The sequence below is a fragment of the Morone saxatilis genome, unplaced genomic scaffold, assembly GCF_004916995.1.
Source record: "Morone saxatilis isolate NCDOM2014 unplaced genomic scaffold, NCSU_SB_2.0 Contig7, whole genome shotgun sequence".
NCBI classification, from domain to species: Eukaryota; Metazoa; Chordata; class Actinopteri; family Moronidae; genus Morone; species Morone saxatilis.
Genome location: NW_023340246.1, coordinates 472,929 through 473,454, shown reverse-complemented (window position 1 = coordinate 473,454; position 526 = coordinate 472,929).

Sequence of the window (526 nt, the reverse complement as noted above, 5' to 3'; positions counted from 1 at the left end):
CTGTCATTTCCCAATGTTAAATTTACTACACCTCCTCTTTAGTTCACATAAAAAAATCTAAATATTTGCTGTGTAAGGACGTGCCTTATTTGCTCCGGCAGCCAATCGAATCATCCCAACCGCTCGACGGTGTCATTTAAGAGCCCGTATTTTTTTGTTATCATTAACCCCTTATATGAAGAAACTGCTATCCCCTTGCAGGAGAAAGAAAGATGTTGAACTCTCAGGAAGTGACTGTTATCACAAACAGCTGCGTCTTTACGCGCGGTCCTGCATTGTCATGTGAACGGGCGCTGCAGCAGTGGCTTAGTCACAACGCTATGAGATCCCCTGTCAGTGGTGTAGTGGCGAATTCTGCTGCGATGCAACTCGGTGGCAAGTGGATATAGAAAATACAATGAGTTTTTGTGCAGAGAAACAGCTCTTATAGATATGTTTTGCTTAAAATAATTTCAGAAAGCAGTTCGGTGGCGCATGCCGTTACGCATACGACCCCTTAACGCGTTAAAGGTGCCTAAATGTGGCT